The sequence below is a fragment of the Mustela lutreola genome, chromosome 5, assembly GCF_030435805.1.
Source record: "Mustela lutreola isolate mMusLut2 chromosome 5, mMusLut2.pri, whole genome shotgun sequence".
NCBI lineage: Eukaryota > Metazoa > Chordata > Mammalia > Carnivora > Mustelidae > Mustela > Mustela lutreola.
In genome coordinates, this window is record NC_081294.1 from 26,302,145 (window position 1) to 26,329,775 (window position 27,631).

Genomic DNA, 27,631 nt, shown 5'->3' on the forward strand with positions numbered 1-27,631 from the left:
TAAAACAGACACATAAACATACATATACACATACATAGGTAGATTTGAAAAGCAGATATGTTTGCTTATATAAATACATATACAAATACTTTTCCTACCTCTTTCTGCTGAATGGTTGTGGCAACAATACCACCCGGTAACAATAAGCACATTAAACACCAAGATCTTCACTTCTAAACACCACCTTTTGTCAAAAGAAACCAAACCTTCTTAGAGAAACAGTTAAATTTCAAGGCTGGGTAAAGAAAGTATAAAGTGAGCCTGGGATAGATTGTTATGCCAGAAAAAAAGTCCCTAAAAGAAAAATGCAAGCATGTCAAGTGACTCAGATAACAGTTTAAAGTGGCTGATACAAACCAAATCTGAGACAATTTGAGCACCAAAATAATATATATAATATATAATATAATATAAATTATATCTAATATAAATTATATCTAATATAATATAAATTATATCTAATATAAATTATATCTAATATAATATAAATTATATATATATATATATATATATATATATATATATATATGAAATCCATTGAAAGAAACAGAAGAATCTATACAACCATACTGATATAAATGAGGAATAGAGAAGGAACATAATGGTTAATTTTATGTGTCAGCTTGACTGGGCCACAGGTTGCCTTGATATTTGGCTAACCATTATTCTGGGTAGGTCTGTGAGGGCATTTCTGGATGAACTTTATATTTGAAGTGGTAGACTGAGGACAGCAGCTTGCTCTACCTAAAGTGGATGAGCTTTATTCAATCCACTGGAGGCCTGATTAGAAAAAGAAAAAGGACTTGGACTAGAACTTACACCATTAGCAATTAGATTCAAGCCAAAATTATACTATGAGCTCTCCTGAGTCTCCAAGCTTACCTAAAGAGGACTGTGTGACTTCTTAGCCTCTATAACAACATAAATCAATTCCTTATGATCTCTTTATGTGTGTGTGTATGTGTGTGTGTGTGTGTGTGTATCTTTCATCCTATTGGGTTGTTTTGCTGGAGAACCCAGACTAGAATAGAATTTTAAGGATTGTTTTTCTGGGTTGATGTTAGGCTTTTCAGAATTACATCTCTAACCTGATTAAATTTAGAGATACTAATGAATCTATTTCCAGAAGTAAAGATGGCACCGATATTCCAAGATACTACTGGACTCCTAATCAACCATTTATAAGAAGCATGGGGCTGAAAACTGTGCATGTGATACTTCAGAACATTTCTGGAAAACTGAGAAATATATTGAGATTTCTGATTGCTCCCAATTAGCTAGACAAAACAGTGAAAGGAAAGGTTGAACTCAGGGATTCAAATTCTCAGTTCAAGCATAAAAACCTTAAAGCTTTTTGGGGTGCCCTGAAATGAGATCCCTGTCTTCAATAGTTATAGGACTGAGATTGCTGAAAATCAAACACATAATCTCATCCTGCATCTGGCTCAATTACACTACAATTTGAACACCCACTTTCATGGGGTGTTGAATGTTAAGGTGGGGACACTGATGGGGAAATAATGGGATCTTGTAAGCTTGAATAAAGCTTGAATAAAGATGTGTGACGAAGCTTGGGACATTGAGCCCCTAAATTCTGATGAATCTTCTTTGGCAGTCAAAGAAGCTTCTTTACCGCCTTAAGCAGAAATAAGTGCCTTACTCCCAGTGGAAATAGACTTACCACAATCAGGAGAAATGGCCTCACCACCCCAGTAGTAGTGGTGAAGCCACTACTAGTCATGGCAGCAGCTTCTCCACCCACTCCACCCTCACCATGTTCTGAGGGGATTAACCCTGCCTGCATTGTCTGAGGACACTGTAATGGCCTCCTTTGATGTAGCTGCTATGCAAAACAATGTTGATTCTCCTCATGACCCACTACCACAAACCCTCTTTGTTCTTTGACCTACAACCAGACTCATTTTTTAAAAATTGTACTGTATGACCTTTAAATAAGTATAAAGACTTCTGATCACATTACCTAGGGATCATTTTACCCACTCCTCTGTTTGGCCACCAGTCCCTTGTCTCTCTCTTCAGCAATGGTAAGGCAGATACCCTTTCCACAGGGAAGAGAAATCCATGGTTTGTTGCCTTTGCCAATAATAAAAATCTGGGAGAGTTGGATGGCAAAGCTGTTGCCACTGGCATCTCTCAGGTGAACTATATCAAAAGAACCAGGGTGTATCTCTATTGGTGATCACACCAATTCTTCCCACGTTAACACCTCCAGTCACCCTATACAGATTACTAGTATCAAACTTGATGAAATCTTCCTAGTCTCCAAATCAATCTAAATGGTGTCATTCACTTTGATGAGGGGATCAGGATAGCCAGATGATGCGAGCATCATGAGTCACCAGGTGAGAGATTCCTTTTGTCCCCCCAAAGATCTTGCTCACACTGCACAACTTATGCTTAGCCTCCTCAGGTGTAATCCAATGAACAGCAAAACAACCGTTGGTGTCATAGATCAGACAGAAATTCTCCCCAGTCTTGTCAATGCTGATGACATGCATAAAACCAACAGGCTATGTTATATCAGTTTGGACCTTGAAATCAAACTTAATAGAATATTGCATAAAGATCTTTTTCATTTTATCTCTTGTTAGGCATGTTCTTTAGGAAAATGATGAGAGGCAGATAATCTCTCAGTTTATGGGGACCAGTAGCTGGATGAGGAGCAAAGGCATCAGTCAGTTTATCCAGTATCCAATGCCTTGGAACTGCTACATGCTTCAGAGGCTTCTTGGGATCATGAACCATGGTTGCACTAGGCAAAAAAAGGGGCTATAACTAGACTTATTGCAGCAGGGCCCTAAAGGTGAGGTATGAAGTATAACTCATAAAAAAGTATACTATATTCCAAAAGAACTACTTAAGTTTCCTAATTTATACAGACAGAAATCTGTGGAGTATGTGTGTAAAACAATATTGAGGGTGTGGGATGGTGGAAGGAACATAAATTTGGATCAGGCTAAAATCTCACCAAGCAGAGATTCTGCATTTAATGTTGCAGATGGGCGAGTTAGGAAGGACTCTCATGATTTATTTGTTTGGTTGGCTGAAACATGGACTAAAAGGTGGCTTATAGAAAACAAATTAGAAATGCCAGACCTGCCTTGGTTTAATGGAGAAGGATTCAAAGCCATGGAAAGATTGGAATGTTAGAGTACTTTTGTCATTTGAGACTTACTCTGGGAAGGTTTAAAAAAAAAAAAAAAGGCTTGCCTTTCACCATTACTGTGAGAAATAAACTGGTAAGGAGAATCTTGGCATCCTCGAAAAACTCTATGATAGTTCTTCTCTATAGGTTAGACCTTACCATGGGAACTTGTCACGGAATTGAGAAATCGAAATGCAATGAGAGTAACTGAGTTTCAGGGAGGCAGGGGCCAAGTAGCAGCACTTAATCACCAAAGGCAAGGTTGGCATGGTTATGGTAATGGTTGACAGAAACAAAGCAGCAATTGGAATATCTGACTTACATAAATCTATGGCATTGACTATTTGATTGTGGTGTTCCTAAAAGTGGAATCGATATTTAAAACAACAGCAACAACAACAACAATGACTAAATTCTACTTGATTCGTATAAGCAGAAAAATTCTAGGTCAAGTGAACAAAAGTTTAACCTGAATGTAAAAACAGAGAGTCACAGCCCCTCAATTAATTCCCAGATTTGAGCCAGTTTACCGACTAATATCTGAATGAAGGGGGAGGCTTGACAAAAATTTGTACTGCTAATATTTCTCACATCCCTCTCCAAAGGCACCTACAGCTTTTTATCAGGATAACGCACTGGGGTAAAATAAATAATCACACCTTTTCTGGACTATTGGACACTGACTCTGAACTGACATGAATTCCAGGAGACATAAACATCATTGTAGACCACCAATCAGTGTAGGGGTTTATAGAGATCAAATGATCAATGGAATATTAACTCAAGTCTATCTCATAGTATGCTCTGTGGCTCCTCAAACCTATCCTGTGGTTAATTTCCCAGCCCCAGAATATGTAATTGGAATAGACACACTCAACCACTAGCAGGATGCCCACATTAAATCCCTGACCTGTGGAGTTAGGGCTATTATTGTGGGAAAGGCCAAGGAAAGTCTCTAGAACTGCTTCCACTTAGGAAAACAGTAAACTAAAAGCAATACCACATTCATGGAGGGATTGCAGAAATTAGTGCCAATATCAAGACCTTGAAAGATGCAGTGGTGGTGATTCCCACCACATCCTTATTCAATTCACCTATTTGGTCTGTGCAGAAAAAGAATGGATCTTGCACAATGGCTATAGATTACCATTAAGTTTCACCAGGTGGTGATTCCAGTTGCAGCTGTTGTATCTGATGTGGTTCATTGCTTGAACAAATTAATTTATCCCTTTTTACCTCATATTCAAATGCCCCCCCCTTATAAGTCAACAAAGACCACTAGAAGAAGTTTGCTTTCACCTGGCAAGGCCAGCAATACATCTTCACTGTCCTACCTAAAGGATTTATCAACTCTCCAGCCCTGTATCATAATTCAGTTTACAGGGATCTTGATTGCCTCTCTCTTCCATAAGCACTGGTCTGTTACACCTTAGGCTGAATGGACCTAGTCATCAAGAGGTGGCAACTGCTTTAGATTTATTGGTAAGACATTTGTGTAACAGAGAATGGGACATAAATCCAACAAAAATTCAGGGATCTCTACCTCAGTGAAATTTCTAGGAGTCTAGTGGTATAGGATATGTCAAGAAACTCTTTCTAAATTAAAGGATAGGTTGTTGCAACTAGCTCCTCCTACAACCAAAAAAGAGGCAAAATACTTTGTGTGCCTCTGGATTTTGGAGGCAACATATTCCTCATTTGGGTGTTTTACTTCAGCCCATTTACTGAGTGACCCAAAAAGCTGCATTGTGATTGAGGCCCAGAACAAGAGAAGATTCTAAAATAGGTCAGGCTGAAGTACCAGCTACTCTGCGCTGGAGCCCTATGATCCTGCAAATCCAATGCTTAAAGTGTTGGTGGCAGACAAAGATGCTGTTTGGAGCCTTTGACAGGTCCCAGTAGATGAAATGCAGTATAGGACCTAAGAATTTGGGAAAAAAGTTCTGCCATTCTCCACAGATAACCACTCTCTTTTTGAGAAACAGCTCTTGCCTATTAGTAGGCCTTAGTTGAGACTAAATGCCTAGAGATCTTAGTTCCAAAGGGACAGATGCTTCTAATAGGGGACACAGCAATGATTCCATTGAATGGGAAGTTAAGACTGTCATCTAGCCCCTTTGGGCTTTCTCATTTTGAATCGACAGGAAAAGAATAGGCCGTTACTATCCTATTTGGGGTGACTGATCCTGATTACCAAAGAAAAAATGGACTCTTAGTCCACAACAGAGGTAAGGAAGAGTATACCTGGAGCATGCAAGACCATTTAGGGCATTTCTTAGTACAACCATTACCTATGAATAAAGTCAATGGAAAACTAGAACAACCTAATCCAGGCAGGACTGACTAATGACCCAGACTCTTCAGAAATGAAGGTATGAGTCACTCTACCAGATAGGAAATCATAACCAGTTAAGGCTCTTGCTGATGAAAAAAGTAGTAGACTGGGTAATGGAAGAAGTTAATTTTAAATATCAACCATGACCATGTGAACAGTTATAGAAATGAGGACTGTAATTGACCTGAGTTTTTTCTTTTTATTTTGTTATGAATATATTTGTATATAAAATCTTTCTTTTCTTCCCTCTCTCTTGCCCTTATAAGATTTATTTTTATATCATAACAATTAAGTATTATTAACTTTGTATAGTAATACTTTGTTAAGGATTTTTAAAAAGATTTTATTTGTTTATTTGTGAGGGAGAAAGAGAGAGTGTGAGCAAAAGCAGAGGGAGCGGCAGGCAGAGAGATAAGTAGGTTCCCCGCTGAGCAAGGAGCCCTGGGACTCAATCCCAGGACCCCGGGATCATGACCTGAGCCAAAGGCAGAAGCTCAACTGACTGAGCCACCCACAAGGTCCCTTTGTTAAGCATTGTATTTAAATTACTAGTTATCAAGGAGATGAGTAAACATCACTCAAAGATTCTACCTCTTCTTCTGAGAAAGGGGTCAGTATGGTTTTGATTGTATGCAGGATGGGTGTACTATGTTAGGTGGGATTTTACCTTATTATTGCCTTTATTTGGAGATTTGGTAAGGTTTAAGGAGATGTACATGAGTTCCGCCGAGGTGACAAGGGTTGGGACTTCTGATGGTTAATTTTATGTGTCAATTTGACTTGGCCACAGTGTGCCCAGATATTAAACATTACTCCGGGTGTGTCTGTGAGGGTGTTTCTGGATGAGATGAACATTTGTATCAGCAGAATGAATAAAACAGACTGCCCTTCCTAAAGTGGATTAGCTTTATTCAATTGGTTGGAGGCCTGACTAGAAAAAAAAGGCAGAAAAGGGAGGATTCACTTTCTCTACCTGTCTTTGATTGAGGTAGCCTGTCTTTGAGGTAGGACAATTGGCCTTCTCTGCTTTTGGATTCAGACTTAGACTGGAACTTACACTATTGGCTTTTCTGGTTATCTAGACTTTGAACTCAGACTGGACCTTATACCATTAGCTCTCCTGGTTCCCAGGCCAACAGGAACTATATATACCATTCGCTCCTCTGGGTATCCAGATTGCTAGCTACAGATTAGCAGATTTCTCAGCCTTCATAGCCACATGAGTCAATTCCTTGTAACAAGACTTTTTACATGTATTTATTCTTGTCTTAATCTGTTATCTGCTATAACAGAAACCATACACTGGGTTGCTTAAATAACAAATGTTCTGGAGGATAGGAGTCTAAAATAAGGATGCCAGTATGGTTGCGTTCATGGTTAGGGTTCTTTTCCTGGTAAAGTCCTCACCTGCCCTTCCTTGGTGTGTGCACAGAGAGGGAGAGAGAGAGAATGGTAGAATATTAATATTTGGAGAACTTGTATGAGAGAATATGGAAGGGTTTTTTTGGTTGTTGTTGTATTATTGTAATTTTTCTCCCAGTTTGAAATTATTTCAAAGTAAGTAATACAAAAAGAGGTTCTTAGAAATGTGTATCTTCTACCAAAGTTTCTTAATCTACCACCAAATTAATCTCCATCTTCATTTATCTTTATAACTTTCTCCTTATTCTACCACTAAATCATCCAAGCTTTCCCTCAGAATTTCCATTTATCTCTTTCAAGAAAATCCTGAGATTCATTAAACCAGGCACAATAAAAAGGATGCACCCTGATTCTTGGCGAATCGTCTTTATGCATATCTTCTCTTTGTCCCCTTCTTAACTTTGAGAGTAGTGCCTGAAGCTGAGCAGAGACTGTATACATCTGTATCCAATTTCCCATTTTCAACAACTACATAGGCCAGATTCAGTATACACATTTGACTCAGGGAACTCCCAAATATTAGGGGTTGAAGTATGACCAAGTATATTTATAATCACACTGAGAAAAAAAAATCATTCCCGTATAAGAATATGTCACTGGATCAAGGAACCTAGCTTCAAAAAGCAAGAAGCTAAAATATGGAAAAATATCACATTCTTCTAAGATGCCCCTAGGTCTGAAACTGGTGATGTCCGGTGGCATTTGCCATGACCACAAAAAAATGTTCCTTCCTTCCAGAAATGCACATTCATGTGATCCTTATGAAACTGCAACTCTCCAATCCAAATCAGAACCCAGACTGTGGGCTTAGGAGACTGTTTTGATAACAACCAAAAAATTCAGAATGTTTTACAGACACCATACTGGGAAGGATCCAGTAAAGGAAATAATTTTACTCAACAGAAGATCCCCCAGGAGGACCCATATTATGATTTAGTCAATACCAATCAAAAAGGTGGGTGGTAACAAGTAAGATTCTTTACCCAGGAGCCAATTGTGCACAGAGGTAAAGAAAACAGTTAAAACAGATTAGAAGCTAGACAAATTCACAATTAGATTTTGTCACAGGATCATATTCTACATAAGGCTACACCAAATATTTTTAATTCCTAGTACATAAAAAAAAAAAAGAAAGAAAGTAAAAGAAGAAAGAGACATTGGCATAGAATATAAAGAATTCTTTTTCTAAGCAAATGGTGCACATTTTCTTCATATTTTCTCCAACATTTTTACAATTGGGAAAACACCGTAGCAGGCTACAAATATTTATGTATAGTCTAACTTCTTCAAGTGTTTTTTCTATTACCAGGCCTGATGCTTCTTAGCACATGATGAATTGGTGGTGATTGTTTGATGAGTCTTTTCCAAAACAAAGTACCAAACCTCCCTGGTGGTTTAGAGTCAAATATGCGTGTGTTTCCACCATCCTTATCACATATTGTCACAAGAAAGAATGAAATTTTTAAGAAAATAGCTACATTTTAGCTTATTAGTTGGTAAAAATGGGACCATATAGCATTTGGCTTTTCAGGTCTTCTAGGTAGTTATGTTTCATTCATTAAGGCATCGGATTTGTTATCTCTGTAGGCCATAGGGAGAAGACTGTATAAGAATTTCAGCATCTTCTATAAACCAGTTACAACATCAGATGGAAAAACACTTACATGCCAAACTTGTTTCACCCCAAAGCATTGATTAAAATGGCAGCATCCCATTTTTTGTGCATAGTGCAATTCTGAGTCATTATAGCCAACGTGTTGGGTAAGCCTAAAGAAAGGGTATGAGGGGGAGAAACAGGGAATAAAAGAAAGTTGAATATGTATTTAAGTCATTACTGATGAATTCAACGACTGATGGAAGTTTCTAGTTTTTACTGGCCTTATGTCAACCTATGTTGCACATGCTTATCATTCTCAGTGACAGTGGGAGTATCTTCCACTCCTGCTGAAGGAAATCTGGATCACCAGGAAGAGTACTATAATAGTAATTATGATGCTGGCATAGATGTTGTGATAGACAGATTATACAACCTGGCAAAAACTATAATACCAGGCAGTAAAACAGGAACACATTGCTAGCTCCCTGCAGCTTTCCAGAAAGACTAGGCACTTGTGGAAAAGTTATGTTTACTTGGAGAAGCTTGTTTTTCTATGACAGGAGAAAAAATCATAAAAGTTTAATTTGAGAATCTTGATTGGCTAGCCTAACCTAGGATTACTCCCCACTACCATACCAGCCATTCATGATGAGCCACCTTAATAATAATCATAAACTTTACACACTTACACACATTATTCAGGGGAACCTGGGATCCACATGTAAAAAGGGACCTGTATTGAGAAAACTCCCATAGGAATAAACAATGGACTGCCCACAATCTCTATGAAGTTGCCCTCAAGGAGGACCAGAATTTATAGTGCCTCTTAAAGGATATGCAGAATTTAAATAGAAGGATAGGAGAGGTAAGGAGGAAAGTGGGGAAAATATTCTAGATTGGGGAACCATCTCTAAATGGTGAGAAAATAAAATTTGGGGCAACAGTGAGTAGGGCTGTTTTATCAGAGCAGGGATTCTTGTAGGTAAGTAGTAAAATGCAAGAAAATGCATTGTGAAGGACACTGAATACAAGTTTAAGAGTTTGAACATTATCCTTTGCTTTTTAGTGTCACCAAAGGAGACATTTCATCAGCAATTGAGGAAGAAAACCACCTGTTGTGATGAATTTACCAAGGCTATATGAGTGATAACTGTGGGCCACCTTTTTATGTGACATAAATAGCATGAGCTCTCCTAATAGTGATAGAATCCTGTTCTATTTTTCACAACTGGATGTTGATAGAGCTGCCAGTTGTGGGAAGGTCTTTTAGGCATGCCTTTTGAGCCCTCAAGTTAGTAATCTCTGAGAAGACATTCCAGACACTTAGAATAAAACCAAAGCAGTCATAAATAGCATCAATCCAATTTGCATAGCACCTTTCCTCCAAAATGCTTTCAGTACTAAAGAGCTTGGCTCTTCACAACAAGGCTATGCCAAAACTCACTAAGCTGCTTGCTTAAAATTGGTAGAATCCTTGAACACGTTCATCTGTAAATGCCACAACTCTCATTATAGCTTATACAGGTTAGTGTCATAGATCAGAAAATGGCCAACATCAGAATATTTCCATCTCCTAAGAAGAAGCATAAAGGCTGTCTCTGGCAAGTGCTGCTGCTCTCAAGATCTATAGCACTGACCTAGCTAGGGAATGCATACTGATAATCTTTGACTAGCAAAGATTTCATTCATCCCTGAATGAAAGAAACGAACCCTTATATTTGACCTCTGGCTTTCCACATAGCTTTGACAGACTTATTTTCAGCAAATAATCTCTCTCTTTTTTTAAAATCACTATTGTATAATACTCTTCCAACTTCTACAAAGCCTGAAAAACCAAGTTCAGACACATTAATCAGATGTTTGAGGTCTGTGGTCTTTTCTGAGGACTCATTGCCAATATTTTGTCTCGTTCCACTAACCTTCTCTTCTATACACAACTGTCTTCTCTCTATCCCTATGTGATATCCTCATTCTGACCCATATATGTTTACTAATGGTAGATCTTTTGCCTAAAACATCACTCTGTATAACTTATTCAATCTCCATGAAACCATCTATTCTATATAAATTCCATACTGCTTCCTGATACCTAGCAGCATTCATAACTCAAAAATGTTATTCTGGGACTTAATTATGTACTGCCACATTATTATTTAATTCCTTTAAAAATTAGATTACAAGCTTCCAGAAGCAAAATTATTTTTGATAAATTCTTTTATATTCCCCCACAATGACTATCAAAATACAAAATATTAGCCATTAACTAGAGACCATTTAATTGAATTATCATGAACAAACCATTGGTCATTGGTCTATGAGATCAATAGTTGAAAGGCAGCATATTAAAAAGGAAATAGTATGGGTCTGGCACCACAAACACCAGAGCTCAAATCTCAGTTTACAGCTTACTAACTGGCGGACACTGAAGTTGTTCTTTGCTTTAGTTTTCTTAGTTGTAAAATGGGGATATATTAAAGGATTATTATGAGAATTGAATAAGTGAGCCTCATATTCCATTGCACATAGTGAGCACTCAATAAACTTCTTTACTAAGTTCTTTGGTAAGTACTCATGCAATAACTAATCATTATAATAATGATTATAATGATTAGGTAGAAGTATCATTTTTCTAAATTAGTTAGCCCCTCTGGCAATAACATGTAGGGTAAAATTTTGATTAAAGAACCAATATTATCCTTAACTTTTCTCATCCAGATGATATATATATATATATATATATATATATATATATGTATAGCTTTTTAAAAATTTTCTTTTCAATGTACCAGAATTCATTGTTTATGTACCACATCCAGCGTTCTATGCAGTACATGCCCTCCATAATATCCACTACCAGGCTCACCCAACCTCCCACCCACCACCCCCTTCAAAACCTTCAGATTGTTTTTCAGAGTCCATAGTCTTCATGGTTCATCCCCCTCTCCAATGTCCCCCAACTTCTGTCTCCTATCCATCTCCCCATGTCCTCCATGTTATTTCTTCTTCTCCACAAATAAGTGAAACCATATGATAATTGACTCTCTCTGCTTGACTTATTTCACTCAGCATAATCTCTTCCAGTCCTGTCCATGTTGATACAAAAGTTGGGTATTTATCCTTTCTGATGGAGGCATAATACTCCATAGGGTATATGGTCCACATCTTCTTTATCCATTCGTCCGTTGAAGGGTATCTTGGTTCTTTCCACAGTTTGGCAATTGTGGCCATTGCTGCTATGAACATTGGGGCGCTTCTTTTCACTACATCTGTATCTTTGGGGTAAATACCTAGTAGTGCAATTGCAGGGTTATAGGGAAGCTCTATTTTTAATTTCTTAAGGAATCTCCACACTGTTTTCCAAAGTGGCTGTATCAACTTGCATTCTCACCAACATTTCTCCACATCCTCTCCAACACATGTTATTTGCTGTCTTGTTAATTTTGGCCATTTTAATTGGTGTAAGGTGGTATCTCAATGTGGTTTTGATTTGAATCTCCCTGATGGCCAGTGATGATGAACATTTTTTCATGTGTCTGTTAGCCATTTGTATGTCTTCATTGGAGAAGTGTCTGTTCATGTCTTCTACCCATTTTTTGACATGATTATCTGTTTTTTTGTGTGTTGAGTTTGAGGGGTTCTTTATAGATCTTGGATATCAACCTTTTGTCTGTACTATCATTTGCAAATATCTTCTCCCATTCTGTGGGTTGCCTCTTTGTTTTGTTGACTGTTTCCTTAGCTGTGCAGAAGGTTTTGATCTTGAAGAAGTCCCCAAAATTCATCTTCGTTTTTGTTTCCTTTGCTTTGGAGACATATCTTGAAAGAAGTTGCTGTGTTTTAAATAGATCAGCACACAAAATGCCAGTTTATAATAGGAATAACAATTTCTTAGATCAGAACATCCTAATAAGGTAGTTAGTATATCCTTTTCTTACGGAAACACTGTATGAAAAGGCAAATTATAATCAGTTTGAAGAACATGAGTTCAGGAGAAGGAAAATAAATCAATATATCACTAAATAAATGAGCTTTTATTTAGTGATTGTAATGGCTTGTTACAATAGACTTGATATAATTCCACTAGAGAAGTAACACTGCCAAGGAAAAGGGAAATTTGAGGGCACTCATCATGGTGACCTAAGTTCCATACAATGTTGAAGGAATACAGCCCGGTTATTACCTTTGGACTCTAATTTTCAGGTTCCATGGCTGCTACCTCTAGGAAAAAGTTTACACTGTTTAATGTCCATTTGCATCAATCACTCTCCTCCTCTCTACCTTTCTCTTGTTTCTTTGTGCCCTAAGATGCTGATCTCTACAGACTGCATTCTCTAAGTTCTCTTGCTCTATAGTTTTTGCATCCCCCTGAAAAGATATGTTGAAGTCCCAACCTCTGGTATCTGTGAATGTGACCTTATTTGGAAATATGGTTTTTGCACACATATTTAAGTTAAGATGAGATCATTAGGGTGTTCCCTAATCCAATATCACTGGTGTCTGTATAAGAAATGACATATGAAGAGACAGACACATAAGCAACAGAGTGACTACCATATAAAGATTAGAATTATGCTGCTACAAGCCAAGAAACAACCAGAAGCTAGGAGAGAGGCCTGGAACAGATCCTTCCCAAAATCTTCACAGACCCTAATGACACCTTGAATTCAGACTTTTGATCTTCAGAACTATGAGACAATAAATTTCTGTTGTTCCCCCAGTTTATGGTACTTTGTTATGACAACCCTAGGAAACTAATATATGACCACAATAAATAATTGGAGCAATGGGTAAGAAATTTCACCTAATGGGAGAGGCATCCCATGACAACAGTGAGCTCTGAAGCTATCCCCAAAAGAACTAGCTTCACTTAAAACAGAGTATGAGGGAGTTCAAGCCTGAGGACACTTGAAAACAATGGGGATTTTGATGGTAAGCAGTTAAGAGGGGCTTAACAGTTCTATAAAAGCAAGAAACTAAACCTTAAGCTAGCTAGTTTACCAAAGGGAAGAAGGAAAAGAGACAGCTAAGAAACTTCCTGGGTCAGGAAAAAACCTCACACTGGTTTCAAAAACTAGCTTCCCTAATTATAATTGAATCTAATAATGGAGGAATTTATGTCCTGGAAAATTCTTGGGAAAAAAAATAGAACAATCTGCCTGAAATGAGTGGAGCCAAATAGCTGAGTATGATATCATATGACACAGACAGCTTAAAATTAAAGCAAGGAAGGAGATAGTCAAAGAGAACCCTCCAAAGTCATTGTCATCTCAGAGTGACTGTGCATATGCTCAAGGCAGTACCCTCCGCAAAGTGTCATCAGAAATTTCACACTTTAGGGTAAATAGACATCACTGAAATTGCTTGGCCAAGCCCCTAAACAAGTAAATGAAAAAGCAGCAACATAAGAAGCCCTGTAGAAGATGGAGGGAAATCATGTCTGAATTGCTACACTATACTACCTAAAATGTCCACTTTCAATGAAAAAGTAGTCATTTCAATGAAAATTGAGACATTAAAAGCAAAAGGAATGTATGATCCCTACACAAGAAAAAAGCAGACAAGAGAAATATCCTATGAGAGGGCCAAGATGTTAAACATAACAAGGACTCCAAGACAACCACCATAACTATTTTTAAAGAACCAAAGGACACCATCCTTAAAGAAGTAAAGGAAGTTCTAGTGATAATGTTTTATTAAATAAAGAACATCAATAAAAGGTGTAACTTCTACAAAAGAACCAAACAGAAAGACTAAAGCCAGAAGTACAAGAAGCATTAGGAGAAATTCCTGAGAGAGCCAAAAAGAAGATTTGAATTGGAATGTGAAAGAATTTGTGAATTTGAAGAAAGATTAATAGATATTATTAATAGATATATATGTGAAGAACAGAAAGAAAAATGAAGAAAAATGCATAGAGCTTTTGATAAATATGGGACATCATTAAGCCCATCAACATGTGTATAATGAGGGTATCAGAAAGAAAGGAGTGAGAGAATGGAGCAGAATAATCAAGGAAATTATAGTTGAAAACTTATTGAAAAATACTAATTTACATATCCAAGAAATTCAATGAACTCTAAGTAGGATAAAAAGAAAAAGATCCACATGTAAACACATCATAATCAAACTGTATAAATACAAAGAGAAAATCTTTAGGCAGCACCAGAAAAGAGAGGTAATCTGTGCAAGGGAGCCTCAGTATAAATGACAGATGGCTTCTTAACATAAGCAGAAAGAAAAAAATGTCAATGAAGAATTTTACATCCAGCAAAATGATCTTTCAAAAGTGAAAATAAAATAAAGACATTTCCATATAAACAAAAACTGAAAGAATTCAATGTTAGCAGATCTATCCTACACACACACACACACAAAAACCCAAAGGAATTTCTTCCAGCTGAAAGAAAGTACTCCAGGTGGTAACTTGATTTCATATGAAAGAATAAAGAGTGCTGGTAAAGGTAATAAAGTAGCTGTAAAAGTAATAAAAACCAATATAAAAACTAATTTAAAAAGGAACTTTATAAATGAATATGTATACTCTTGAGTCTGTAATATAGAGAATGCAATTATTGACAATAAGAGCAAAAAGGAGGTAGGTGGGACCAAAACTTTATTGAAGTAAGGAAAAAACACCAGATGGTAACTTGAATTCATAGGAACTAATGGTAAATAAAAGGTCAACATAACAAACTATAAATACATACTTTCTCTTCTTTTCTTTTCTCAGATTTTCTCAGTGGTGTTTAAATGTGGGAGCTTTAAAAATTATCATGGCTTAACTCTGGGAGAGCTGGCAGGGGGTAGGAAATCAAATCTCTGCTTTTAGAGGGCCAGCATACTAAATGACTCTGCCTGAGACACAGCACAGAAGAAGCAGTTTGAAAAGCACCAGGGGTATATAGTGAACAAACTGGTGGTTACTAGACGTAAGGTTAGTGGGATTATGGCTGAAATAGGTGCTCTTATTGTGATGAGCACTAAGTAATGTATACAACTGTCAAATCAGTATGTAGTACACTTGAAACTAATAAAACACTATACATTAATTATACTGGAACTAAAAAAATTAAAAATTAAAAAAATTTAAATAAAAGAAGCATCTGGGATTAAAGTGATTTATTAATCAGTCTTAGAATGTATGCTAGAGGAGCAAGATTTCACCAGGAACAAAAGTGCTGGTAGGTATCATTTTTCTTCCCCTCTCCCAGCTTAGGCAACAGGACACTTCTAGGCACCAATTCTAACATTCTCCATAAACCTTGCTAGCATGGCATGCCCCACTCTGATATTCCTCAGCAGATCCTCCCCACCCAATCCACCTGCCACAGCAGGCAACCTCCAAAGTGGCTCCTGCCTTTCCACACCAAGTGATCAGCCCTGGTCAGTACCATTATCCCTCCAAAGTGACTTGCCCTGAAGAGGAGAGGAGATAACTCCACACACCAGCATGCCCAGAGTTCTTGCAGCTGGAACTTTTAGTTGGCTTCTCAGAGAAAGCCCTGACATTTGGTGGGCCTTTAGCTGTCACAGAGGCTAACATCAGACAGGTAGGCACAGTGCCTGGCCCACCCATCAGGGGACCCACCGCAATGCCTGGAGTGCCTGGTTCTAGTGACCAGGAGTCATTTCACTATAGGGCATCACAGTCACTCTTTTATACAAGGTCATTACTTTCATGACCAGGAGACCTATCTGACCTACCTAATACAAAGACACAAACATGGATAGTTAGACAAAATGAGGACACAGGGGAACATGTCCCAAAGGAACCAGTAAAGTCACAGAAAAAGAATTAAATGAAATGTAGATAAGTAATATGCCTGAAAAAGAATTCAAAGTAATGATTATAAAAATACATGTCATTTTTAATAAAGGAGTGGACAAGTTTAGTGAGAATGTCTATAAAGAGATAGGAAATATTAAAAAGAACCAGTCAGAGTTGAAGAATATAATAACTGAAATAAAAAAATACAGTAGAAGGAATCAATAGTAGATTAGAAGATGCAGAAGAATGGATCAGTGATCTGGAAGACAAGGTAATGCAAAGCAACCAAGCCACACAGCAAAAGAAAAAAAAGAATAATAAACAAGGAGAATAGGTTAAGAAACCTCTGCAACATCAAATGAATAACTTTTGCATTATAGGGATCCCAGAAGGAGAAGAGAGAGACAAGGGGCAGAAAACATCTTGGAAGAAAGAATAGCTAAAAACTTCCTTAATCTGGGGGAAGGAAACAGAAATCCAGGTCCAAGAATCACAGCATGCCAAATAAAATGAGCCCAAGGAGGTCCACAGCAAGTACATAATTAAAATGGCAAAAATTAATAATAGAGAAGGGCAAGCAGTTACATATAAGGGAAAACCCATAAAGCTATAAGCTAATTTTTTAAAAAAGATTTTATTTATTTATTTGACAGAGAGAGATCACAAGTAGGCAGAGAGGCAGGCAGAGAGAGAGAGGAGGAAGCAGGCTCCCTGCTGAGCAGAGAGCCTGATGCGGGACTCGATCCCAGGACCCTGAGATCATGACCTGAGCCAAAGGCAGTGGCTTAACCCACTGAGCCACCCAGGCGCCCCTATAAGCTAATTTTTGAGCAGAAACTTTGCAGGCCAGAAGGGAGGACTGTGAATATATTGCAAGTGCTGAAAGGAAAAAAGCCTTTGACCAAAAATATTCTACTCAGCAAGATTATCATTCAGAATAGAAGGAGAGATAAAGAAATTCTCAGAAAGGGGGGACAAGTTGGCCAGGAAGTAGGAGGAGGTGCCTTTTCATCCTGTACCCTAAAGTGAGCTGATTACCTACCAAAGAACTCCGATCACCCAAGAAATCAGCCTGAGATCAGAATTATACACATCTGGACCTCTCCAGGGGCAGAAGATGCCAGTGGGCAGTATATAAATCTTACACTTGGGGTTCTTTTTGACGAAATTCTTCCTTTATTTGCGCATATATATATATACATATATATATATATATATATTTTTCTTTTTTCTCATGTTATATACTTTTATCAGTCTTTTTGTTTGTCTGTTTTTCTTTGTATACTTCATAAATCTTACCTTGGGGCCCATTTGGGCTGAACCTTCTCTTTCATCTTCCCTTTCTTTCCTGTCTCTCTCTATCTCTCTCTCTTTTGTTCTTTTTCTTTTCTTTTTTCTCTCATTTGGGTGGGGAATCCTGATTGCTTAGAAGTGTTCCAGGGTGCACCCTGACTGCATCATGGTTGATACATCCAGCTACATCTATTCAGTAATCTCTCACCAAAATGACTAGGAGGAGGAATGCCCAACAGAAGAAAAATACAGAGGATGGACCTTCTGCAACAGAGCTAATGTCTATCAACATAGACAATATGTCGGAAAGAGAATTCAGGCTAACAATTATCCAGGCAATAGCTAGGTTGGAGAAAGCCATGCATGACCAAACAGAATTGATTAGGGCCAAGCTGAAAGCGACCAGACAGGCGGTTCACAATGTTAGGGCAGAGCTAAGAGCTACCAGGGCTGAAGTTCACAATGCTCTCAATGAGTTCCAATCTAATCTAAATTCTCTCAAAGCTAGGGTAAATGAGACAGAAGATAGAATTAGTGATCTGGAGGACAAACAGATAGAGAGAAAGGATCAAGAGGAAGCCTGGAACAAACAGCTTAGAAACCACGAAAACAGAATCAGGGAAATAAATGATGCCATGAAACATTCCAATATCAGAATTATTGGAATCCCTGAAGGGGAGGAGAAAGAAAGAAGTCTAGAAGATATGGTAGAACAAGTTCTTTATGAAAATTTTCCCAATCTCGTGAATGGAACCAGCATTCATGTACTAGAGGCTGGATGGTCTCCATTCAAGATTATAGATTCCAGAAAAACATCAAGACACCTGATAGTCAAATTGAGGAATCATAATTTTAGGTATAATCTCTTGAAAGCCGCTAGGACAAAGAGGCTCCTTATTTACAGAGGAAAGCCCATCAGAATAACGTCAGACCTGTCCACAGAGACCTGGAAAGCCAGAAAGGGCTGGCAAGATATATTCAGGGCACTAAATGAGAAGAACATGCAGCCAAGAATACTTTATACAGCAAGACTGACATTCAAAATAGATGGAGAGATAAAGAGTTTCCAAGACCAGCAAGGCTTAAAAGACTATGCAACCACCAAGCTGAAACTGCAGGAAATATTAAGGGGGGTTCTATAAAAGAGGAAAAATTCTAAGAATAGCATTGAACAGAAATATAGAGACAATCTACAGAAAGAAAGGTAACATGATGTCAATAAAAACGTATCTATCAATAATCACTCTCAATGTGAGTGGCCTAAATGCGCCCATAAAATGGCACAGGGTTACAGATTGGATAAAACAAGACGCACCCATATATTGTCTAAAAGAGACCCATTTTGAACCTAAAGATACGCCCAGACTGAAAGTGAAGGGATGGAGAAGCATCTTTCATGCCAATGGGCCTCAAAAGAAGGCTGGGGTAGCGATTCTCATATCAGATAAATTAGATTTTAAACTTAAGACTGTAGTTAGAGATACAGAAGGACACTACATCATTCTGAAAGGGATTATCCACCAAGATGATCTAACAATTGTAAATATCTATGCCCCCAATATGGGAGCAGCCAATTACATAAGAAAACTATTAATCAAGATAAAGAGTCATATTTATATGAATACATTAATAGTAGGAGATCTTAACATGCCTCTCTCAGAAATAGACAGATTATTGAAGCAGAAAATCAATAAAGAAACAAGAGCATTGAATGACACATTGGACCAGATGGACCTCATAGATATATACACAGAACATTCCACCCTGAAACAACAGAATACTCATTCTTTTCAAGTGCACATGGAACTTTCTCAAGAACAGACCACATACTGGGTCACAAATCAGGACTCAACCAATACCAAAAGACTGAGATGATTCCCTGCATATTCTCAGATCACAATGCTTTGAAACTGAGCTCAATCACAAGGAAAAGTTCCAAAGGAACTCAAACACCTGGAAGCTAAAGACCACCTTGCTTAAGAATGCTTGGATCAACCAGGAGATCAAGGAAGAACTGAAACAATTCATGGAACCCAATGACAATGAAGACACTTCGATCCAAAACCTATGGGATACAGCAAAGGCGGTCCTAAGGGGGAAATACATAGCCATACAAACCTCCCTCAAAAAAATTGAAAAATCCAGAACACAGCAGCTGTCTCTACACCTTAAAGAACTGGAGAATCAACAACAAATCAAACCAACTCCACACATAAGAAGGGAAATAATTAAGATTAGAGCTGAGATTGATGAGGTAGAAACCAGAGATACAGTAGAACGTATCAATGAAACTAGAAGCTGGTTTTTTGAAAGAATCAATATGATCGATAAACCATTGGCCACACTAATCCAAAAGAAAAGAGAGAAAGCCCAAATTTATAAAATTATGAATGAAAAGGGAGAGATCACAACGAACACCAAGGAAGTAGAAACAATCATCAGAAGTTATTATCAACAGTTATATGCCAATAAGCTAAGAAACCTAGATGAAATGGATGCATTCCTGGAAAACTATAAACTCCCAAAATTGGACCAGGAAGAAATTGACAACCTAAATAGACGATATCTAGTAATGAAATTGAAGCAGTGATCAAAAACCTCCCAAAAAACAAGAGCCCAGGACCTCATGGATTCACTGGGGAATTCTACCAAACTTTCAAAGAAGAAATAACACCTATTCTCCTGAAGCTGTTTCAAAAAATTGAAGCAGAGGGAAAACTTCCAGACTCTTTCTATGAAGCCAGCATTACCCTGATCCCCAATCCAGGCAAAAACCCTACCAAAAAGGAGAATTTCAGACCAATATCACTGATGAATATGGATGCTAAGATTCTTAACAAGATCCTAGTAAACAGGATCCAACAGCACATTAAAAAGATTATCTACCATGACCAGGTGGGATTCATTCCTGGGCTACAAGGATGGTTCAACATTTGCAAATCAATCAATGTGATAGAACAAATTAAAAAGAAAAGAGAGAAGAACCTCTCAATTGATGCAGAAAAAGCATTTGACAAAATCCAGCATCCGTTCCTGATTACAATGCTTCAAAGTATAGAGATAGAGGGAACATTCCTGAACTTCATCAAATCTATCTATGAAAGACCCACAGCAAATATCATCCTCAATGGGAAAAAACTTGAAGCCTTTCCTTTGAGATCAGGAACACGACAAGGATGCTCACTCTCACCACTCTTGTTCAACATAGTATTAGAAGTCCTAGCAACAGCAATCAGACAACAAAGAGAAATAAAAGGTATCCAAATTGGCAATGAAGAAGCAATGAAGAAGTCAAACTCTCTCTCTTCGCAGATGACATGATACTTTATATAGAAAACCCAAAAGACTCCACCCCCAAACTACTAGAACTCATACAGCAATTCAGTAACGTGGCAGGATACAAAGTCAATGTACAGAAATCAGTGGCTTTCTTGTACACTATCAATTAAAATACAGAAAGGGAAATTAGACAATTGATTCCATTTACTATAGCACCAAAAACTATAAGATACCTGGGAATAAACCTAACCAAAGAGGTAAAGGATCTGTACTCGAGGAATTACAGAACACTCATGAAAGAGATTGAAGAAGCCACAAAAAGATGGAAGACCATTCCATGCTCTTGGATCGGAAGAATAAACATTGTTAAAATGTCTACATTGCCTAGAGCAATCTATACTTTTAACGACATTCCAATCAAAATTCCACTGGTATTCTTCAAAGAGCTGGAGCAAATAATCCAAAAATTTGTATGGAATCAGAAGAGACCCCGAATCGCTGAGGAAATGTTGAAAAACAAAAATAAAACTGGGGACATCACGTTACCTGATTTCAAGCTTTACTACAAAGCTGTGATCACCAAGATAGCATGGTACTGGCATAAAAACAGACACATAGACCAGTGGAACAGAGTAGAGAGCCCAGATATGGACCCTCAACTCTACAGTCAAATAATCTTCGACAAAACAGGAAAAAATATACAGTGGAAAAAAGACAGTCTCTTCAATAAATGGTGCTGGGAGAACTGGGCAGCTATATGTAGAAGAATGAAACTCGACCATTCTCTTACACCATACACAAAGATAAACTCAAAATGGATAAAAGACCTTAATGTGAGACAGGAATCCATCAGAATCCTAGAGGAGAACATAGGCAGTAATCTCTTCGATATCAGCCACAGCAACTTCTTTTAAGATATGTCTCCAAAGGCAAAGGAAACAAAAGCGAAAATAAACTTTTGGGACTTCATCAAAATGAAAAGCTTCTGCACAGCAAAGGAAACAGTCAAGAAAACAAAGAGACAGCCCACGGAATGGGAGAAGATATTTGCAAATGACAGTACAGACAAAAGGTTGATATCCAGGATCTATAAAGAACTCCTCAAAATCAACACACACAAAACAGATAATCATATCAAAAAATGGGCAGAAGATATGAACAGACACTTCTCCAATGAAGACATACAAATGGCTATCAGACACATGAAAAAATGTTCATCATCACTAGCCCTCAGGGAGATTCAAATTAAAACCACATTGAGATATCACCTTACACCAGTTAGAATGGCCAAAATTAGCAAGACAGGAAACAACATGTGTTGGAGGGGATGTGGAGAAAGGGAACCCTCTTACACTGTTGGTGGGAATGCAAGTTGGTGCAGCCTCTTTGGAGAACAGTGTGGAGATTCCTCAAGAAATTAAAAATAGAACTTCCCTATGACCCTGCAATTGTACTCCTGGGTATTTACCCCAAAGATACAGATGTCGTGAAAAGAAGGGCCATCTGTACCCCAATGTTTATAGCAGCAATGGCCACAATCGCCAAACAGTGGAAAGAACCAAGATGCCCTTCAACGGATGAATGGATAAGGAAGATGTGGTCCATATACACTATGGAGTATTATGCCTCCATCCATCAGAAAGGATGAATACCCAACTTTTGTAGCAACATGGACGGGACTGGAAGAGACTATGCTGAGTGAAATAAATCAAGCAGAGAGAGTCAATTATCATATGGTTTCACTTATTTGTGGAGTGTAACAAATAGCATGGAGGATATGGGGAGTTAGAGAGGAGAAGGGAGTTGGGGGAAATTGGAAAGGGAGGTGAACCATGAGAGACTATGGACTCTGAAAAACAATCTGAGGGGTTTGAAGTGGCGGAGGGCTGGGAGGTTGGGGGAACCAGGTGGTATTAGGGCATGGATTGCATGGAGCACTGGGTGTGGTGCAAAAATAATGAATACTGTTATGCTGAAAATAAATAAAAAATAAATTTAAAAAAAAGAAATTCTCAGACAAACTGAAGTAAAGGAATTTACTATGGTAGCCTTAGTAGAAATGTTAATAGAAATTCCTTTTTTAAAAAAAAAAAATTGTATAATGTTAGTCACCATACAGTAGTGGAAAGAAAATGACATCACTAGGAGTAAGAAAATTATAAAGGAAAAAATTTCACTGGTAAAAGAAAACATACAGTAAAAGTAGTATATTAATCACTTATAAAGCCAGTATGGAAGTTAAAACACAAAACTGATAAAATCAAGTATAACTACAAAAATTAATCAAGAGATATACAAATAAAAGGATGTAAAATTTGAATCATATACATAAAACATGAAGAGGGGAATAAAAAGTTAGTGCTTTTAGAATGTGTTCAAGCTTAAGTGAGCATCGACTTAATATAGATAGTTATACACATGAGATATTATAAAAACACCCCATGGTAGCCACAAATCAAAAACCTATAATAGAAACACAACAAATAAAGAGAAAGGAATCTAAGCATAACACTAAAGGAAGCTCTCAAATCACAAAAGAAGACTGCAAGACAAGATGAAAAGAACAAGGAAGAACTGCATAAACAACCAAAAACAAAGAACAAAATGACAATAAGGGTGTACTTATCAATAATTACTTTAACTGTAAGTGGACTATGTGCTCTAGTCAAAAGACATAGGGTGACTTAATGGATAATAAAACAAGAACAATCTCTATTCTGCATATCAGAGACTCACTTCAGACCTAAGGACACATACAAACTGAAATTGAAGGGTTGTAAAAGATATTCCATACCAATGGAAGCAACAACAACAAGGCAGGGTAACAATGCTTATATAAGACAAAATAGACTTTAAAACAAAGACTGTAGAGAATATAGTCAATCAATAATATTGTAATACGTTGTATGGTGACAGATGATGACTATACTTGTCTTGATGAGCACTGAGTAGTGTACATAATTATTGAATCACTATGTTGTATACCTGAAACTAATGTAACATTGAATGTCAACTATACTTTGATAATAAAAATTAAAAATAAAGAAAAAACTATTAAATTTTATGAGACTGAAATAAGTCAAGCAGAGAGAGTCAATTATATGATTTCACTTACTTGTGGAGCATAAGGAATAACACGGAGGACATTGGGAGAAGGAGAGAAGTTAGGAGGCGGAGGTGGAAGTTAGGAGTTAGGAGGAGTTAGGGGAAATCGGAGGGGGAGATGAACCATGAGAGACTGTGGACTCTGAGAAAGAAACTAAGGGTTTTGGATAGGAGAGGGGTGAGGGGTTTGGGTGAGCCTGGTGGTTGGTATTAAGGAGGGCACATATTGCATGGAGCACTGGGTGTGGTGCATAGACAATGAATCTTGGAACACTGAAAAAATATAATTAAATTAAAAAAAATTTTAAACTTCACTTTAATATATACTCCTACTTAAGTGTTATTGGTAAATATTAATACTCTTTTCTAAAAAATAAGGAAGGAAACAATAAAAATTTTGGAAATAAATACATTCAGAATAAAGAGGTAGTAAAATCAACAAAACCAAAGTTGGTTCTTTGAAAAGATAAACAAAACAAAATTGAAAACCTTTAGCAAAACTGACCAAGGAAAAAAGACCAGACTCAATTATAAAATTAGGTATCAAAGAAGGGACATTGCCACTGATGCTTCAGAAATAAAAAAGATTATCAGGAATTACTATGACTAGTTATATGCCAACAAATCAGACGACTTAGGTGAAAGGGAAAAATTCCTAAAAAACCTAAAAGTACTAAAATGACTCCAGAAGAAAGGGAAATTTCCCTAAATAGATCTAGAACAATTAAAGAGACTGATTTAATACTATAAAAATCTGTTATAGAGAAATGACCAGGTCTAGATGAGATCACAGGTGAATTCTACCAAACATTTAAAGAAAAATTAATTAGAAATTATCACAAGTTCTGCCAAAATTTAAAAGAGGAGGAACACTTTCCAACTCATTCTTTGAGGCTGCTCTAATCTTGATATGAAATCAAATCAAAGACAACATAAGAAAACTACTGACCTTTACATTTCTATTAATATCATACTTTTATAAACTACTGACCTTAATATCACTTATGAATGTAGAAAAATAAAAACCTATAACTAATATCATATTGAACGGTAAAAACTAAATGCTTCTCCTTAAGATGAAGAACAAGACAAGAATGTCAGCTTTCCCCACTTCTATTCAACATTTTATTCTAAGTATGTCATTCTAGAAAATGAAAAGACAACCCACAGAGTGAAAGAAGAAATTTGCAAATTGTGTATTTGGTAAGGGATCTCTATTTGGAATATATAATGAGTCTTACTCAATTATTTAAAAAAGACAAAAACCCAATTAAAATGGGCAAACGTTCTCAGTGGAGATGTTTGCAAAGAAGATACAGAAATGGACAATAAACATATGAAATAGATTTATCTGTTTTTTCATCTTTTCATGAATTTATTTGTTTTGTTCATTGCTGAGTGTCCGCTATTTTAACAGTGCTTACATATGGTAAACATTTAGCAAGCATTTGTTGAATAGATTAAATATTATGTGAATAAATAGCAATACTTTTGACCATAGGCACTTTTGTAGGTAAGAAAAGAAATGTATAATAGTTTATAAATAGGGACTTACTTTCTACACAAATACCAAGTCTGGAGATACACCGTTGCTATCATTGATCTAGAAGCTTAATTAAGCTAACATTTGGGGAGCTCTCTTGGACCTCATCTCATGATTGCAAAATGGGGACAGCGCTAAGTATCACTTCCTAATATCATATGGGAAGTAGGAGAAAATGGAAGACAGTGCAAAATAGACTTCTTATATTTTACCAGCTAGAACTGCGTGTTAAGTAAAATCTATCCTCAGTTCTGGGCTAACTTTAACTGAGATCAAGTTACTCTGCCTGATACGTGAACAAAATCAGGGTCTAGTTAGTATATAAAACCATGACATCAAGTGGAATGCCTTTTGAGATAGGTAACAGGCAGTAGCTGACACAATATGTAAGCCAAAAGAATATGAGTGCGGAAGAAAGTTAAAATTATAAACACACACACACACACACACACACACAAACACACACAGCTAATTCTTGTTATTCATGGCACTTAAGTTAAATAAAGTCCCATGAACATGAATTCAAGATTGAACTAGCAAATACTGAACCACTGCTCCTACGAGAAATAGTTTTAGTGAGCCTCTGGTAACATTTTTGTCAACCAATAAATACAAAATCGTGTTTTATGTGAGTTTCTGTTTAAAGATATCTTATTTAGTACATATTGTTGACTCATTAAGATTGAACTCATGGCCAATAGCACTGTAACTCGTGCCTAAACAAAGCTTGCCTAACACATATATTTTCTCCTCAAGGTATCCTTCTTACTCTTAGAACACTAAACAGCACTTCAGAACTATGCTTCAGGACCATGTGAAACAGCAAAATGAAAAAACTTTGGTACTAACCAGACTATAGAAAGGACAGTTGTTTATAACAGGAGGGCTGAAACAAGAAGGCAGAGCATCACCTTATTTAGCCTCAGCTGGTGATGTGCAAAGTTGGGTGACTCAATTTTTTTGCTGCTATATGCATGCCCACAAATGACTGTGAAAGCATTGGAAATTTTGATCTTGGGGTTACATGCAAATTTTACTAAGTAGGCAAATTTATATATATGGAATCTGCAAAATGAGAATTAGCTAAGTTTTTCTTATTCTTTTTTTTAATCAATGGATTATAGCATTATCTAATATACCTGTTTCCTTTTCCTAATGACAGTTAGACTACATTTCTAGTAATAAACTATAATAGCGATTCCTGAAAGTATAGACTTTGACCACATTACTTGGAGTTAGACACGGCCTTGTGATGATAACTTTTTGCCAAAGGAATGGACATAGAAGTAACATGCAACCTTTCCAGACTTGATCCATAAAAGCCTCTGCACAAGGTTGCCTGTGAACTTCTCCCTTTCTCACTGTTTGGGATGGAGACAATCCACGTTGGGTTGTCTTAGGAGACCCATGTTAGTCCTGGGAGCCCTATGTGAAATTTCCAGAGTTACAGGATGGGAGAAACCATTGAAAGAAACCCAGGACAACACTATCCATCAATTATTACTTAGAGGTGAACTGCCCAACGTGAGGAAAAAATACACTTTTGTATTAAACTATTGACATTTGGAAATTTACTTGTATACAGCAGTAGAGGTACATTAAGTATTCTGACTAACTACCATTCTAGTTAGTATAGGAAGATGGTTTTCTCATATCTTGTCTATGTCTCTATTGTCTAATTCTCTGGAGGATGTATTGCAATTGCTCTGTAGAGTGTTATGAGGATATTATTTTATTCACCTATTTTTGGTCAGCTTCAATATCAAGGCCAAATGATAAGAAAGAAAACGGAGACACTGACAACACATTCAAAGTGTTCTTCTGTGCAAAGATTTATAGTGCTGTTTGTTCCTATCTAATGCTAGAAGATATAGGTCCTGGATTATTTTATGAATTCAGAAACATTCATTGCACTGGTAGGGATATACAATTATTTTTCTATCTGCTACTTTAGACAGATAATTTGTCCTGAAAGAGACAACCGCTAGAGATATAAGTTCAATAGGTTAAGCTATATTAAATGCATGTAAACCCAGAAGTGAGGGGGAAAGTCACACATGTTAATTCTGAGAACATTTCTGGAATGTCCTCAGCTTCTGTCTCAGTAGTCTCCTTCATTCAAT

At 37.1% G+C, this 27,631-nt stretch overlaps 1 pseudogene; it reads right to left on the reverse strand.

Moving 5' to 3' along the window:
- Positions 1-1,993: 1,993 nt before the first annotated feature.
- On the reverse strand, positions 1,994-2,766 carry LOC131831320 (small ribosomal subunit protein eS4, X isoform-like; annotated as a pseudogene).
- Between the last annotated feature and the right edge of the window lie 24,865 nt (positions 2,767-27,631).